We start from the raw sequence: 17,981 nt of genomic DNA, 5'->3' as shown, positions 1-17,981 counted from the left end.
ACCAGTAGACTCACAGTGAGAGCAATGGAACACTGATAAACCTTCCCAGGAGTAATTACCAAAATAATTCCAAAAGGGCATGGACAACTCATCCAGGAGGTCATAAAAAACCAGGATAACCTTTAAAGAACTGCAGGTCTCACCTCCCTCAGTTAAGGTCAGTGTTAATGATTCAATAATAAAAAAGAGACTGGTCGAAAATGGTATTCATAGGAGAGTTCCAAGGCAAACAACACTGCTGACCCAAAAGAACATAACGGCTCATCACCCATCCCTGAAAAAAATAGACCAGATTTTACTCACTTCAGCTGTGATAATGAGAACATAAACCCCTGTGTCTTACAATGTGATGGCTGAGCTTGAGCCACAGTGGAGGCTTGAAGGGCTTTAAAGTCTCGTCCACAAACCTCAGACGGCAAATGTCAAAAGTCATAAATAAAATTATCATTTTCATACATTTATGCAAAATTAAACAGACACACACACGTCCAAACAAACACACATAAACACACTAATGCATCCCCCCCCACCTCACACACACAGTAAAAGAAGGTGCTTGGCATTGATGAAGAAAAAGAAGGCCACTAATTGACCGTGCTGCCTGAGGATGAAGTCATGGCGGGAAGATTAATTAAATGCTCCGTGTTTGTGTGGTTTATGTACAGTACTCAGGGCGCAGGCTTTAAATTCATTTATCTGACAAGATTCTGGGAACTTCCTGCCCCCCTCTCATTTACACAGGGGCTGGGACGGGCTCATTTTTCAGGCCTAAAGTCCCTTGAGATTTACCCGGTCCTGGGGCAGAGGCGCTGGCCACTCACCAGCCTCCTCAGCTGCTCCCTGCTGTCGTATTAATTTTCATTTTGACCAACCAAGCCCCAACAAATCACGTCAGGGCTGTCAGGGGCCGGGCCGGCATGTCTGTGTGTGTGTATGTCAGGTGCTCGGTACAGACGCGTGTTTAAGTGTATACATACATAAATGGACACAGACACACACACACATGTATTTGTTCATTGTGCATAAATATATACAATATATTTATGATATACAGTATAGTAAGTATAGTATAACACATGTGTGTGTGTGTGTGTGCGTAAAGCTGGTGTGACATATTATACTCTGAACCTCTTTGTTCTGCACATGTAATGAATAGTCATCGATACTTTGGAAAACCACTGATGTCACTCTGCGTCATTTGTGATTTACGGTCTGAAGACAATAACAGCAGCCACTTAATAAACAACAACAGTAATAGTACAAAATCACTAATCAGCCACAACATTAAACCGCCTTTATAATATTGTGGAGGTCCCACTTCCCACTGCCATCCAGCTCTAATCAATAAAAGCATGGACTTTACATAACATGTGATGGGATATAAGGGTGCATTTCCCAAAAAACAAAAAAAACAAATAAAACAGCAAAAACAACAGCATTCTCCATTAATTGTCGAAAAAAAACCATATTAAAATGAGAAGAGTACACTCCATACAAGAATAACTGCTTTTAGATTGGACAAAACTAACCTTAAAATAAAAAAAAAAGTAAAAAACAGTAGCTATTTTTTTTTTTTTGTAATTTAACAAAACCAGTATTGTTGTTATGCTGAAATTACACTGTCATCTATTGCATATACTGTATACAGCTCTGGAAAAAAATAAGAGACCACCTAAAAATGATGAGTTTCTTTGATTTTATCAAATTAAAAACCTCTGGAATATAATCAAGAGATGATCACAAGCCATCAAACCAAGCTGAACTGCTTGAATTTATATTCAAAAGCAGTGTGTAAGACTGGTGGAGGAGAACATGCCAAGATGCATGAAAACTGTGATTAAAAACCAGGGTTATTCCACCAAATATTGATTTCTCCTAAAACCTTTTTTAAATGTGTTATTATTTGAGCTCTGAAAGCTCTGTAACATTACCATTTTACCCTTTATTTACAGTATTTACAGTATAGTGGGAACACGATACAAAACCTGCCTGATGTTCTGGAGATGTTTTGACCCAGTTGCATTGAACATCACAGTTTGGTTCTTGTCCAAGTTTCAGATTGTCTCAGATTCTTATGCTTGCTCAAACATTTTAACAAAAACTGTTCACTCGCTGCCTAATATGTCCACCCTGTTACAGGAGCCACTGGACCCAGATCTTCAATGTCATTTACTTTGTCACTTCATGTCACATCACATCAGGGATTTTAACGTTATGGCCACTTTTGATAGTATCTAGTTTTTCAAGATTTAGTTACACATATTTCACAGACTGCACGGCATATACTGTAACAGTCTGCTACTTACACTGATAGGATTTTTAAGCTTCTTATCAGAGCTTCTGCCCGCCATTATATTCCGTACGCCTCTCAATCGCTCTCTCAGTGTGGGATGTCTCAGTCTGGCTCGGCTGTAGGCCCACGTCCTGCACGTCCGTTTCGCAGATAAGATCTATTACCCTCTTCTGCCTGTCTGCTGCATATGTCTTCCTCAGACACATAACTGAGCTTATTGAAGCTTCAAGCAATTCAGCAATAACATTCACCACCTGCTTCGGACGTGCTGGCGAGCGCGGGCCACCTATAGCAGCATTCATAAAGATTTTATGGGACATTATAATCAAACTATCAGCACACGCACATGTCAACAGCACATGCATCGTTTGTGAACAGCATACCATCATATAATCATTATTCATTCTGAATTGTATGTTTGCACATGTTTAAATCACATTACTGCAGTCTTTATACACACAGTCATTTTCTATAGGAGCAGGCAGAGTGCATACAATCAAATGAGGGTGTGCAAATGAGCACCATAAGATTCTCATTACTGAGGTAAGAACAGGAGGGGGTGGGGGAGGGGTACAAACATACACACACACACACACACACACACACACACACACACACACACACACACAGCCCTACAACATACCCCCATCCCATTCTGAGACAATGCTCTTTGATACCTTGTGTGATCACAAAGGAGGTGTTCATAGGTAATACATTGTTTTGTACACTGTTTCTATTTGTTAGTTAATTTTAATTTAGTTTAATTTATTAAACATCAAGTCTGAGAATTTGTCACAGAATAAATAATTAATTACTATACATTATGCACACACATGCAAAAAAAAAAACACACCAAGAAACACAAGTTGTTGGAATGTGAGAACCCTTGCTGTGTGTGGGCGAGCATTATCCTGCTGAAAAATTCCAGTTGGAGGTTCTGCCATAAGAGGCAGCAACACATGAGGCTGCAGGATGTCTTGCACATATCACTGAGCTGTTGTTAGTTACCCACATATCACTACTAGATAATCACAACATCAGTTGGGGGCAGTGCCTCGCTTCACAGTAAACGTAGGATGAACACATTCACCAAAAGCCCACTTAACTCCAACCCAACCATCATTATATCCTAATCGGATCGAATCCTAAATTGTGTTGTGGCAACATTTTAATTAAAACATTCAAACCATTAAACAAATTAAGAGGATAGAGAGAGAGTGAAAGAGAGAGAGATGCTGAGGCTGTGGAGAGGAAAGAGGGATGCTAAGGTTATGGAGTAGGGCTGCAACTAATGATTGCTTTGGTAGTCGACTAATCCCCTGATTATTTTTTCGATTAGTTGATTGGTCAGCGATTAGTTCTTCCTCTAACTCTAAAAAAGAAAGAAACAGTTGATCATGATCTGTTGTGTTCGGGCACAGTTGAATATAACCTGTGTGTAATGTGGTACTATTACACAATAACGATTAGTTGACAAATTTAAATAATCGACACTGCCGATTATATCGACTAATTGTTGCAGCCCTACTGTGGAGGAGAAAGAGATGCTGTGGCTGTGGAGGAGAGAGAGAGAGAGAGAGAGAGAGAGAGAGAGAGAGAGAGAGAAAGAGAGATGCTGAGGCTGTGGAGGAGAGAGAGAGAAAGAGAGAGAGAAAGAGAGACAGAGAGAGAGAGAGAGAGAAAGAGAGATGCTGAGGCTGTGGAGGAGAGAGAGAGAGAGAGAGAGAGAGAGAGAGAGAGAGAGAGAGAGAGAGAGAGAGAGATGCTGAGGCTGTGGAGGAGGGAGAGGATTGGTGGATTGGGTTGGAGGAAGGAGGGCTGCTCTCTTGAATAGGACAGAGATAGAGAGATACTGAGAGAGAGAGAGAGAGAGAGACCCATCCTACTGCGACAGGCTGCTTCACTATTAACAAAGCTGAGGCAGGAGGAGAGAGGAGGCAGAGAATATCGCTCCGGCGCTCCTGACTGTAACACACGGGGCTCGGTGGCTCGGTTCGCTCGGCGGGTCGCTGGTCGGGGTTTGGGCCGGTTACCGGAGGAGACTCCGCGGAGAACTGCAGACTCACCGTCAGGTGCAGGTAAGTAGAGCTGCCGGAGCGGGAACACCCCCGCGGCCGGTGTTAATATCTCTCCCCGGCTCTGTGGGGCTTTCTGTGGGTCACGTCAGAGCTCGACACGCTGGGGGAAGGTGTTTGTGTGCGTGTGTGTGTGTGTGTTCATACAGGAGCGCGAGCTGACTGCGCAGCAGCGTCTCCCTCAGCCTGGCGCGCGCTCTGTGGTCTCTGTGGTGGTTCGTTAGCTTAGCTTTAGCCTCTCACTGGAGATTAGCTAGCCGCCGTTAGGCGCGCCGTTCCCGCGTCTGTTTACCTCAGAGCCGCGGCGCTGCTCCGGGAGACCGGGCAGCAGGACGGTGACTACCGGGGAGCCTTGTAATTTAGCCTTGCATCCTCTTTACTTTTATTCAGGATAAATGTTTTAATTTGTATTAATCTGTTTATTTTAATTTCTCCTGTTTATTTTCTGTAAGGAGAAGGTAAGTTAGCTGGTTAGCTCTTTTGCTAGAAAATGTAACGTAGCGTTAACATTACCTAGGTATTAAAAGTAACGTTAAATCAAGGTTTATTTTTCCGTCTCTAATGCATTAAAACAACGGTCTCCGACGTCAAATCTGTTTTATTGTATGGTAGAAAGTGACATTCAAATAAAAGTAACATTAACAACAAAATGAATAGCAATTATTATTATTATTATTATTATTATTATTATTATTATTATTATTATTATTTGTGGGGAGCACAATTCTCTTAAAACATTATAAGAGTAGAAGAGTTCCAACCATTTAAAACCTTTAACTGAACATTGATTTAATGTCAAAATTTCAACACTAAAGATACAGCTCTGGAAAATAAAATACAACTTAAAAATGATCAGTTTATTTGATTTTACCAAATTGAAAACCTCTGGAATATAATCAAGAGAAAGATGGATGATCACAAGCCATCAAACCAAGCTGAACTGCTTGAATTTTTGCACCAGGAGTGAGTAGCATAAAGTTATCCAAAAGCAGTGTGTAAGACTGGTGGAGGAGAACATGCCAAGATGCATGAAAACTGTGATTACAAACCAAGGTTATTCCACTAAATATTGATTTCTGAACTCTAAAACTTTATGAATTTAAACATGTTTTCTTTGCATTATTTAAGGTCTAAAAGCTCTGCATCTTTTTTGTTATTTCATCCATTTCTCATTTTCTGCAAATACATGTTCTAAAGGACAATGTTTATATGTTGTTTAAAGGCTGTTTTTTTCAACATCAACCATAAATTATGTAACACAAGCAAAAATAAAAAAGTTTATTCAATGTTTTGGTGCCATTGGTACTTGGCTTCTGAGGAGATGCCCTGCAATAAAAAAACAAGCCATTTGTTAGATTAAATTAAGCCCAAAAACTTTTAAACTTATTAAAAAAAAATAAGAGATACAGTCCACTTCATCAGGGGATGGTCCAGAGAGTGAAAATAATATCAGACTTCTATAGACACTATGTCATTGTGTTAAAAGGAACACACATTCACTTTATTTCATTTCTGCCTTCAATAAACCCTTTCTCTGTGGCCGCATGCTTAGGACTTTCGAATTTAGGAGGAGAGATAACGGTCCAAAGTTTCAGCATTCTCCACTTTGTTCTGATCTAAGAGACTGAAGGGAATGACAGCTAGTGACCTGATGAACTGATAACACTTGAATTCAGACATAAAGAATGTGTATCATTCTGGGCTATTTTCTAATGTTCAGTGTTCAGCTTTAAACAGAGTAGCTTTTGTAGAAAAAAAGGGAGACAGATCAAGGGTTATCAGCAGTCATTAGCATATTAGTCATTATTCTTAATTGGCTGTAATTTTAGACCCAGTTCACCCGAAGTGTGCTGAATTCTGACACTCAGTATTATTTCTATAGCTGTATTCCTAATTATTATATACAGTTTGATTTCTGTACAAGATTTTTTTAGCATTATGATGTTTTCCTTGTTTTTTTGTTTGCTTCATTTTTATTAACTTTGTCTCTGTCAGTCAATCTTCCTGTAATGAGGCAGACAAAGAGGCAGGAGGCAGATGTTTTGGCAATTCAAGCCTGACTTTACATAAAATTATAGGCAAAAACTGAAAAGGCAGGAATGGCTATGAGACAGAAGATGAGCAAAGTACCAGAGAAAACATCAAAATACAAAATATTAAATATGAATGAAAAGAAACAAAAATCACAGGGAACAAGAAATAATAAATAAGAAATTACCACAAGAAAGTGCTACCACCAATCACAGACCAGAATAATGCTAAATAAGAGGCAGAAGCTTTTCTTTTTTCTTTGACAAAATCCTATTTATTTATTTTTGGCAGAAATCACCAATTTTTTTTCTTTTACAAAGACACTTAAAGTAAAATAACCTACAATAAATGGTGAATATATAATTACAGAATTCAATGAAGGCCTCAAATATGGAGCCAGATTTCCAGAACTAAGTTGGGTAGCTTGAGACCTGGACATGGTCTCAGGGTCGGAGGACCGAGGCCACGACAGGAATCAGATAGCAAACAGTAACTGGAATCAGATAGGAGCTGCAGCAGTAACAGGGATTCTCAGCCAATAAGCTGTACTTGCTGGGAGCAAATATCACCCTGTTGCCCAGCCCTTTAGTGTGTATGGAAGCTTTTAATGAGTGTTATGTGAATAACCTCTTTTTTAGACTTTTCAAGGATCTTTACCATATAGTGCTTCTCATTTTCTCATTTACAGTGGTTGTTAAAAGAACTATTCCTTTGAAAGATACTAATGAAAAAAGGGAAGGCGGTTCTTCTATAGCACTTATTTTTATGTTTAGAAGCCATTTTAGAAGAGGGTTTTCCATCCAGATTTTTTGAGCATTTAAAAATACTTTAATAATAAAATGTTTTTTTGTAAAAATTATTTTTATACTAGAAAAAGTAAGGAATGCGAAAAAGAGTGATAGATAAACCTTAAAAAAATAAACCTTGATGTGTCAAGCCATCCAAGTTTCTGCAGCAAGACATTAATTTTAATTACATACTTTTACATACTAGGTATACACAATGAACTGTGGTTATAATTAGGTCAAATGTTTCCACAGTGCTCTATGCTCTGCACAAATTTTCAGGTTGTGGAATATTATGATGATTCTCTAAATCATTTGCCACAGCTGACACTGATCGTATTTCCCACAGCTTTTTAAAAGTTGCTTAATACAGCAATTCTCAACTAGTGGGTTTAGACGCAAAATTGGGCAGCTCAGTTCTGTTCTGGACAGCTTGTAAAAAATAAATACATTAAAAAAAATAAATAAAAAAAATAATTAACGCTCATCTGATTGTGTAATCATCTTTTATACAGGGAAAAAGAGACAGAAAAAGTTTCTTACTTATGTGCAGAGAAGTGAAATATTAAATTTTTGTTTAGTATTTAATTTTATTGCAGTAACTTTCATACATGTAGTTTCTTTAAAAAAATTGCTCCTAAAACCACTTTGCATGATTATGTATGTTTAAATAGCTTTTTGAAGGCTATTATTTAAAAATAAATTAGTTTTGTATGTATTTTATAAAAGTGGGTTGCGACTTAATGACCAGGAGAAAATATGGTTTCCGGGCTGAGACCAGTATTTAGCCCTTGGCTTAATACATTCTGAAATGTTGGTTCCAAAAATGAAAAATGGCTCCGCACTGCTGTCCCTGAACTGTCTGGTGCATTTGTGCTCTCAGATGTTTCCAGCCATCATTAGGTGGGCATTGGTTGTTTTTGATGCTGCTTCTAATTGCAGTAGCCTACGTCATCAATGGTTTCTATACAGAAGTCTAGTGGAAGGAAACATGACATGAAATTTTGCTGAATATTTTTAATTGTGCATAAGGATTAAATGAAAACCTGGCTAGTGAAGTAGTGAAGAGAGAAGTGCTGCGTTAAGCTGGATTAAGCTCAGAATGTGACACATCTTGGAAGCAGATATTAAGATAGAACAGAACCTAGAGGTGTTTTGGTAGCTGGGGAAGCAAAGGCCTTTGGTGACAGAAACCGCAGTGATGGCAACAGTCGAGTAGATTAAAGCTCAGTGAAGCAGCATCGTAAAGCATGTAGCTGACTGCTAATACTGGGCTGCTGATACTAGGCTTGTCCTGGGCAGCTGTTGTGTTCAGCAGTGAGCTCTGTGCTCAGGTGTTCAGCCAGAGAGCTGAAAATGAAGAAGGGAGGGGTGGTGAGATTGAGAACAGCAGAATAATGAATGCATGATGGTAAACAACATCAGAGCGCCAATATTTATAAAAAAACATTGACAAAAATAAGCTGATAGTTGGAATGTCATGAAGACATATGTGAGTACAGTATTGTCGGAAAATCATTTTTGAGCCATTTTGTGGCAGAACCCATCTGTAATCTTTCCAGCAGTACAGTATGGAGGCTTTTTCTTTTGGTGAACACTTTAACCATGCCTTTGCTGTGGAGCAACACACTGCTACAGTTGCAAGTGTGATTATCTAGGGAGCCATTGCATACTGACCTCGAGTGGGAGATCAGAGCAGTTCTACAGACACGCTCCCTATATGTAAATCACACAGGCAGAAATTCAGCACAGGTACTGAAACAAGGACGATTGGGGGAACTCAATACAAACATCCCAGTCCCTAAAGACTTTGTCTTAATAAGTGTTGTAAAGAAATACAATTTTGGGATATGAACCACCTTTCAAATACCAGAGCTGCTTTTTCCTGGTCCTGTATAAAGTCCCCTTTGAAAGTATTGAAACATTGAGTCCGAAGACTAAAATCATTTGGGTTTGACGGTGGAAAAGTTCTAACAATGTTTCTGTGCCAAACATACCAAACTGCTGTGGTTTTCCTTGGTCTACTTGTTCATCACCTTTTATTTAGTACACCAGTGATGACTTTCTAAATCAGTAATGTATCAGGACACACCTGGACAACAACTTGTGGTTAGCAATCTCGCACCCACCACCACCTTGCTTTCCTAAGAATGTAGATTGCAACACTTCCTTGCCCTGCCTGGTTGCCAGGTTTATTGCCAGTCAAGCATTTATGAAACAGATTGTGGAGCCAGCTTTGGCAACCTTTTAGTTTGCTGGATTTACAGGCAAAGTGAGCAGATATGTTGCAGAATGCCATTCGGAACCTTTATACCTCAAGTCTCCATTGTACGCCAACCATATCTCATCTTTGATCCAGGTTAGAGGCACCCAATGGGGTACTAGAGCCTCCTACAAGGAGTCTCGTTGTAATCACTTGCATGTATCATCATTACATTCTCATAGATAAAGCTTTCTGTTAGCTTTTCTGAGCAGTATATTTTTTTGTCAGTGGGTGATTTTCAAATCATAAGGTTCTCAGATGATGCTGCAGTTCATCCAGGGAGTCGCCTACGACCTGGAAGTATATATAAAGCAATGCATGTAAATATAGCCTGCTGCTCTGTGGGAATGAGGGCATGAGCTATATCTGCCCTGGCTCATAAAACATTCAGCAGATTCCCCTGTTTTTCCAAAAGAGATTGAATTGAAGGAAGAAGCGCCAGCAGAGCTCAGAGAGCTTTTTGGAGAGCATCTGATGGTTGAGGAGATCTCAAGGGCATCATTCTGCGGATTTAGCTTTATTAGTTTACTGCCTATCTCTTCCTGATGTCTATCGAGCCTCTCGCTACACTAAAGTCAGAGGAACTTATTTACGTCTCCTTCAGCTTGGCTTGCTGCCCCTTACAAGCAGTGTGCTACGTTCAGGCTCAGTGGTACTGTCTTCCAGACAACTGTATTGCACATCCTGTCACTGTAAGGTCAGGCTGAAGACGTGAAGGATGTTCTGAATCAATATATTTATTTCTACAACAGGATGGAAGATGGCCTTGGCAGTCATGATTTGTGAAAAAGAGAAAGTGTGTGTTCTGACCTCAGCTGTCTATAAGGATGGAGTTAAATTCACTGCATGACAGCACTAGAACGTCACCACACTTAGGAGACCTGTATGAGATTATTAGGGTTTTGACTAGGTTTGAACTGATATATTGTTTGGCTGATAATATTGGATGATATTAAGTTGTTAAGATTTAGGAAAAAAACTAATCAAGACTGAAAAAAGTATTATGGCCATTTTTTAAACAATTGCACTGGTGCTAGCATGCTATTGATTTAATTTTGAAATATGGTAGCTAACAATGTCCAATGAGAATCAATTGTTTTTTATTTTAGATAAGTTAGCTAGACAGTAAGTAAGAGGTAACCTCTAACAGATAAGGAATTTGTGGTAGATATTGAGATATTTTTACTTCTGTATCTATATCTGTTTATATATTTATTTATATGTTTTCATTAAACATCAGATTAGTTTGTGTGGCACTTCTTGACCTACTCAGTCATGGTCTCAGCAATTTATTATTGCTGTCATTCAAAAATCTTTTATTTCCATATGCACCATGTTCACTTTTGGACATCATTTGGATTGGAACTTATAGATTTTCTTTACATTGAGTCAAAATTAAAAAGGAAATAATCCAACTTCCTTTTACATTGACTTCTTAGTCAACATTTTCATATTAGGATACTTGTTTACTCGCAGTGTATCATACATAATAAAAAGCTCTCTACTGTAAATATTGCAATATTTAAGATGTGTGTGTGTTTGGATTGTTTAATAAGAAAGGAACAAACGGGTCTGACCAGTTACAGTTCATAGTTGACAGTTGTCATTGTAAAAAGTACTGGTAAACTTTTTTTTCCATGTTTATTTTAATGATATTGGTCACTATTCATATAAAAGAGCTTATTAATGATTTCTAAAGGCCATTACCCAATATTCCCCACTGCCTTTTTCTTTGACTGTGCTTTGGCCAAACTTGACAGATGTGTGTGAGAGAGAGGACCAATATTATGAGCGAGTGTGTCCTCAGAGAGTTTGTGAGGGCGAGAGGGCAAAGGTCTCGGTGGAGCTTAGATTTCTTTCCTGAGGAATGGTATAAAATCTTAATTCCAATAAAGATGCAGACAAGTAAAATCTTATGGCATACATGTTCCATATGGCATTCTGCAGTACATTGGCCCACAAATATTCCAGCTTTGCCTGTAGATCCTGCACACTCATAGGTTGCTAAAGTTGGTGTATCAAGTGTTCCCCAAAGTTTTTGATAAAAAGTAATAAATCTGGGGACCGGGCAGGTCAAAGAAGTGTTATAATCTGTCAGAAACTCAGATTACCCTTGCAGTGTTTGGGTAAATATTGTAGCCAGTTAGTGAGAAAGAGAAGACCAGTTTACCAGAAAGAATCTGATCACAGAACATGGAATGCATTTAAACTTGAATTCATTGTAAACGAGATTAATCTCTGACCACCTAATAATTTAATAATTTGAGTGATCCGACCATAATCCAATCAGTGGGAATGTTTAAACCTGGCTTTTTGCGTAGACAAATGTAATCCTAACATTATCCAAACAGTAAAAATACTGTTAATGCCATGTATATACAGGCTTATTGAGTATTATCTTCTTAGTTGGTATGACAGACAATGTGAGGACGAGCTGCCTCGTTAAAGAACTGGGAACGCAGTGATGATGTGGGGTGAATTAGATTAGGGTCTGCTGGGAGCACATTCCGTCTCGCCTCTGAAAAACGACCCTGTCCAGATCCCTGAGCCCATTAAACCCAGACAGTAAGTATCATGCATTTACTGCACTGAATTATTCAACTCGAAGGTGCTGTTGTACAGATTTCTGACAGCTTTTTCTTCCAGAGAGCCCAGACTTACTTAACCCTGACCAAAACACATCCAGGTCACTATTGCTTCAGGGGGTTGTTGTATTCGCTACACATTTTCTCACCCTTTTCTGCAAGAAAAGCTCTAATAAATATCCCTGATCGTACGAAGAGGAGGTCACTTATGTGGGTCAGAGGCCTTGAGGTCAAATATGCCTACGTCCAGGGCAGGAAGGTCAAGGATCTTAGCATCTGCTGTGTCAAGCTCCAGCTACCAGTAAGAATGCTGGTTTTGTGTGAAGTGAAGAATTGGCTGTTGGGGAGAAGTGGAGAAGCCTGAGGTTTCTTCATCTTTACTGTGAAGTTCTTCAGCACAAAAGAGGCTCTCTTTATATCTGGCTGGAGAAGCCGGACGGGCATAGAGTCCCATTGTCTGCTAGGCCGTCAGAGATGCTCCGTTTGTCACTGAGAACATGTGAAGTCACCCAGCATGCTGACCGATGCCTCCCTAGGCACAGTTGGTACTTGATGGGTCTCGTCGCAGTGAATGTGTAATGTAGGCGAAAGAGCTCTCTGTGCTGACAGTCAGAATAATAGTAAAATGTCGCTTGCATGACTGATGGAGAAGATGTAGAACAAGATCATTTCTATTCATCTGTTTTAAATAAAGCATTCAGCGTCACAGACTGTGCTTAGCATCAGTTTAACTCAGTTTAGCTTCACGTCACAAACTGTCACAGATGCAGCTTTACAGGCTAAATTTACAGGTTTAGATACAGAGCTAGATAACTGAGCTAACTTAGCATTTGCATCTGTTTGTTTACCAAAATATTGGCTGCCTTATTTTGCATAGACTTTCACTCACATACAGTGCCCTCCAAATATATTGGAATAGAATACTGTTTGACATCTGTTATTTAGTACACCAGTGATGACTTTCTTATTTACAACTTTATGGCTATGGACAATATTTGTTTAATTTTTCTGATTGATCTTTTTTCTATCTTCTCTTAGCTTCACAGTTGCTTGTTTTTCACCCTTAGACAGCTCTGTGGTGTCAGGCCAGCCATTTCCTCCCTGCCAGCCATAGACTCTAATTCTGTGACTCAGAACTATACTACCCAGGATTCTCCTGTGCTCCCATCTCCAGACTCTCACAGTCACATGCCACTGCATCTCACGAACTCTCCGTCATACTAATTAGTCAGATTGTTCTCACCTGTTCTGCCCTGTATAAATACCCCTTATTTCCTGTTCTCCGTGCCCGAATGAATTGAATCTAGTTTCTAGCTCTTCTACCTTTGCCTTTCGTGTATGACCTCTGCTTGTTTGTTTTACTGACTACTGCTTTAGCTTAGCTTTATTTGTGACACCATGTTTGTTACTCCTCTAACTATGTTTGCACAGATAAAAATCAAATGTGTGCAGACATTCAGCGCTATTTATTGTTTGAATAATCAAAACATTTCACCAACAAAACACACCTGAGAGTCACATGTTCCAATAATTTTGCTTACAAGAAAAATGGGTGGGTTCCAACAGAAGGTGCTATTTTCTGAATTGTGCATTAGATCCAGATGTAAATACCTGAAAATTATATAAAAAGATAGAATTGTCTGTGAGAACAATTCTGTCCAGACATCACCAGTCAAAAAAACTGGGCAACTCTTCAAGAACCCGATACAGATGTCACACAATCACACAAAAAGAGACACAATACTAGTTCCAGGTCCCTGATTTTGAGCATCTTTTATAAAAAAAATTCTATGCCTCTTACTATGTTGTACACTAATCCTTCAGTGTGAATAAAAATACTGAAAGTGCAGCATTTTTAAGGAAATGACCCCATGGAAAAAATCCTGAATCAGTACAGAAAGAACATAAAGAACTGTAACAGAATCCTAACAAGAAGGAAGAAATTTGTATTTAGATGGCGTTATGTGTCCAATCTGTGAAAGGTCAGCCAAATGCAAGCCTGTCCTTTCCTCAAAAGGGCACAACATACCATCACCCTCTGTCAGGCAGGTCGACAGCACTTGCAGACTGTCATGTTGATATTTCAGCTACAGACTGGCTGGCGAGACACGCCCCCCGTGAGGCTGTTCGCTCTCACACTTTACCTCTCACCACTTTTAGGCATGGCGGGCGACTCCAGTGGCCCAGCAAACACCATCTTGCGTACCATCTGCATGGCTGCTGGAGGAGGGAAGGGCATAACATTACACGCGCAAGTCATGGCGTTCAGAGCAGGTGGCACACTGCTGGCGTAAGCTGGCTGCTGCGGCTTGCTACTTGCTGTGCTAATACAATCCGGGCATGCTGGAAGTCTACAGTCTTAACTGAATATTATCTCATACTGTGAACTAAGAACCCATGTGCTAATACCAGATCGGATCCCAGTCGTTGTCTTGAGGAGCATAGGGTATAGTGTAGAGAAAAGAAAGTTTAAATATTTTAAAGTATCACAATGTTATGTTTTGCAATACTGTATAGATTGTCAGAAACACAGTATACATTTTTTATTGTTAGTTTAGATATAAAGGTTGGTGTCAGACAGTGGATTATTTGTATTTATACCCCACCCACTAGATATCAGAAAAATATATGGAATATATATATTATAGAAAAATATATATATATATTTTAATCTTGATAGTTTTTTTTTTTACTGTGACAATTTTCTTAAAATTTAATTTAAAAATTCACAACAAATTATTGCAATATATTGAATCAGAATCCCTGTATTGTGCTGCGTATTGTATCGCCAAGTTCTTGCCAATACACACACCCCAATTCCAGAACTTGTCTTGCTCTTATTTGTGTTGATTCAGTGTCCTCAACCTGGCAACATGTGTGAGCTTTGCATCTGTGGAGTAGGAGGCAAGGCAGACAGCTCTCTTCAGTGTTTTGAAATTGGACTTCTGCAGCTGTCATTTAGTACATATTGCTTTAGGGAAGCTCTGAATGTTTGGGAACTAAATAAGTGAAACAGTGGCTATCATATATTATCATAACAAGCTGGGATTAAAAAACAATGTGTCAAAATGTTTGGTTTCCAAGAAAGAATTTGGTTTTCTAATAGCTTTTTCTTTGAAATTAATTCATATTTATTCAGTGGTGAACAAAGTGGCAAAATTACTGAAAACCTGTGAAACACTGATGCAGTACTGTATTTTGTTTGCTTTTGGATTTAGCTTCAGACAGAATGTTTTATTTTAGGACATCCCGGTATGTTTCCTTTGAGTAATAATCAAAATAACTACTTTTAATTCTACTTGAGTAATAATTATTTTAAATGAACAATACTTTTACTGCTTTTGGCTGTTCTTCCCACTTCTAGTTAATATAGCTGTTACCATATTTTTCGGACTATAAGGCGCACTTAAAATCCTTACATTTTCCCCAAAAATCGACAGTGCACCTTATGTATGAATTCTTTCAGTCAGGTATTAAGGAGTCGTAAAGCCACTCTGCTGAAGTACAGCGTAATAAGGGTGAGTTTTCAGTTAAGATTCTCCAGGACTAGGGCTAGGTGCAGCAGCATTAGCACTAGCCGCTAACCGCAGCACTAGCTCTTTCACCGTTCAGAGACAAGTACATTAGACTGTAGTCTTCATGTTTGCTGTGTTAAAAAAAACTATGAGGGACGAACTGCTATCTGATAGCGCCCTGGGTTACAGGAACACTCATGGTTCTGCAGGCTAGCGCTGTCCCGATTAGACAAAATATTAGGAGTCTAAGCTTACTGTAAATAAACGGAAGCGCTTTACTCACCCAAGTACTCACTTCAGGAGAGAAATGTCGTTTTAACCTTAAAAGAAAATGTTACAGTTTTGTTTATTTAAGCATTAGAAGGGAAACATGGCAACACCCTTGCTCGCTTTGATGTAGGCATCCTTACTAGTGTTGATTAATGTGCCTTATAATTCAATGCACCTTATGTATGAAAATAAACCAGAAAATAGACTTTCATTGATAATGTGCCTTATAGTTCGGTACGCCTTATAGCTTAAAGAATATGGTATATATTAACTCAAGGAACAATAATTAATGACGATTAATGATGAATGTTTGGAGCTTACTTATTTTTGTCTATAATAACAAAATCTTTTCATTTTAAATATATTTAACAACATTTACAGATCTTATACCTGAAAAAACAACCATTAAAAATCAGATACAGATATGAAAAGACATTTTTCTGTATTAAAGGGTTAAACTGCACAATTCTGTGTCTCACTACCAATTAGACTCTGATTCTTTTACATCACCACAACAATTAGTTGATAATTAAGAATTATAGCCTGAAGTGCTACCACTGTGCTGCTGCAGTGTTAGCGTCTAATTGCTTTTGCTTAATCAGAATAAGCCCATAATAACAAGCATGCGAGTGTATTTTGAGGTTTGTCTCCCGCTCAGCTGCTTTCAGTGTAGCGCTGGACGTTTCAGCCGAGCTGTAGGAAATTGTAGGAAGGACTTTGATTTGGAGGGCATGTGAAATCCGAGCCGTTTGAAGCACAGTGGCTGATTGGTTTCGGTTTTCTGCAGAAGTCAGGGCAAAAACCATGCTCTCAGCTCAGCTCCGGCTATTTCTCTCCATTTCTCTGTGCTATTTGAGCCCTGATGCCGATCTGGTCAAATGTGCTGTTACCCGCAGCACTTTTTTACCACTCTGCTGTACTCAGGGCATCTGCATATCCTTAAAAAAAAGTATTTGGGTGATTTCACTTTTATCTTGTTTGGTTCAAATGTTTTGACTTTTCAGCTTGGTCCGGACCAAAATGACAGGTAGGAAAGGTGCCACAAGCAAAACAAAATTACGTCCAAATGAAAGAGGTGGTCCTGGATCAACTGAACCCATGTCCAGCATGTCTGCAGATGGTTCTGGCTTTCAGACCAATTTTTTGGAAATTGAGGCAGACCATCGTCAGCAGCTAACAATACAAGAAGAAAGAGAAGCGATGCTGTGCCAAATTTCGCCTCCTCTTCAAACACAGGTTTCTCACACAGCAACCAATCTATTTTTTTTGGGCAAATTCTGTTTTATTTTTTTTATTTTTTGTCACATTTTAGAATTTTTTGATATTTTTTAAGTTTTTGAAAAGAAAAACAACTAAACAATAAAACTGCTGCAATTATATTGAGCAATATCACATAAATTAAATTTGAATAAATTTAATAAATAAAAGGTGCAGAAATAGCATTTATTTAGCTTCAGTGTATGAAAATAAGGTGAAATAAATCCACCCGCAAATGCCCACAACAATATGCTGTTCCTCGTTAGGTAAATAAGCTACATTTTGCTTAGTTGCAATTGGACATTGATGCAATTAATCAAATATGCCACATGGATTTTGCTGTTCCCTGAATTTTGCTGTTTTTGGCTACTGGAAGAAAGTCCCACACCAGCTAGTTAGCTATATGCACGCACACCATAAGCATTTTGTACTGAGGGATTTGTACAAACAAGTACAAATACTAAAACATCTAATTTTCGGATAGCAGATTTTTTTTCTATTTTTCCGTGCATATTTCTTGTTCATATTTGAATTCCACTTTTATTCCCCAATTGCGTGATTCCCTCTGTGTTCTCTACATCGCAGAAATTATAGGGCCTTAAGCAGTATAGGTACAACAGGTTATGCTGGTGATTGCTGTATCTACTGTAACTGTAGAATCCAGTATATTAGCTCATTCTGCTGCGGAATGCACCTCCACTGGAAGGGAGACCAATTCTGGCAGGGAGGCCGAATCTGGCAGAACACCTAGAAATGTAGCTTTCCAGACTGAAACATTGTACAAAGCGATTCATTAAGAGACGCAGCACAGGTAGGTGGTAATGACAGGAGGTAGTAACGTTCTTTAGTGCGCTTAGTCAATAAACTGCAGTGTGAAATCAAACAAACTGGACTAAATGTACTGTAT

At 38.9% G+C, this 17,981-nt stretch overlaps 1 protein-coding gene across 1 annotated transcript in view; it reads left to right on the top strand.

Annotated features, from left to right (window-relative positions):
- Positions 1-4,135: 4,135 nt before the first annotated feature.
- Positions 4,136-17,981, top strand: part of cntn2 (contactin 2) — a 72,621-nt gene continuing 58,775 nt past the window's right edge. Inside the window, exon 1 of the mRNA XM_022682684.2 lies at positions 4,136-4,371. The gene's annotated coding sequence lies outside the window, so the exon portion shown is untranslated. The remainder of the gene's footprint in view (positions 4,372-17,981) is intronic.

Source organism: Astyanax mexicanus, chromosome 24 (genome assembly GCF_023375975.1).
Source record: "Astyanax mexicanus isolate ESR-SI-001 chromosome 24, AstMex3_surface, whole genome shotgun sequence".
NCBI classification, from domain to species: domain Eukaryota; kingdom Metazoa; phylum Chordata; class Actinopteri; order Characiformes; family Acestrorhamphidae; genus Astyanax; species Astyanax mexicanus.
The sequence above is the reverse complement of the archived record's forward strand: the minus strand, read 5'-3'. Positions and strand labels throughout refer to the sequence as shown.